Below are 1,002 nucleotides of genomic sequence, written 5' to 3' on the forward strand. Positions count from 1 at the left end.
AAAAAAAAAAAAAAAAAAAAAAAAAAAAAAAAAAAAAAACGAACAACTAGGCACAAACAAACAGGCAGACAAACGGGCAGACAAACAGTTGGAGTGACCAAGGTGGGCTCAAAAAAAAAACAAACAGTCTTAATTCCCCACCACTTCACACACCTTTCGTGGATCGATCCTTGCGCATGCAAAATAAGTCTCATGACGAGCGGGGAGTGCTAAGTATGCTTAGAAAAAAACTCCCCCGCAAATTAATTTGTAAAGTCAATTTGTAAAGTCATTTTGTAAAGTCATTTTGTAAAGTCAATTTGTAAAGTCAATTCGGTTGACAAGCCGAATGAAATGCAAAAAATAAATTTGGACAAATGAATAGGGTGGCCAAAATTGGAAAAATGGAAAAAAAAAAAAAAAATATCGTACACATATTAAAACAAATACATACATAAGCACATTTACCAATACGCCGTATGCGCGTAGGTACGTGCGCGGAATGGTCTGTTTGTTCGTCCGGCAGTAGGTACATGTTCATTGGGGGGGAAGTAAAATGCGGCCTAAAAAAAAATGTGTGTACAGTGGACTAGACTGGACTGGACGGGCCAAAGGAACGAACGGACGGGCTGAAAAAGGCCGAGTAACACGGGTGACCAACTGAAAGCAACCCCACCAAGGACACAAATACACCAAGTGAAGCGGGGTGAAGTGAAGTCGATTGGGGGGAGTAAGCGGAACAGGCCAAAGCCTCATGTGGCCACCTGTTCAGGCAAACGTGTGTGATTTGTTCCAAATTTGACGCAGTGCACCCAAATCAAAGTGATGCATGCCTAAGTTGTAAAGTGAAAAAAAATTTTAAATCACGCATACGGAAATGCGCACAGCACACGGCCTGGGGGGGGAGGATATTTTCCACTCAGTCCATTGTGCACCCAGGCAAGGAGGAGGACAAAATGGAAAAAGGCAAGCAGCGCATTATTGTCCAGCACAAGAACGTAAAAAAAAAAAAAAAAAAAAAAA

The sequence above is a fragment of the Plasmodium fragile genome (genome assembly GCF_000956335.1).
Source record: "Plasmodium fragile strain nilgiri unplaced genomic scaffold supercont1.13, whole genome shotgun sequence".
Lineage (NCBI taxonomy): Eukaryota > Apicomplexa > Aconoidasida > Haemosporida > Plasmodiidae > Plasmodium > Plasmodium fragile.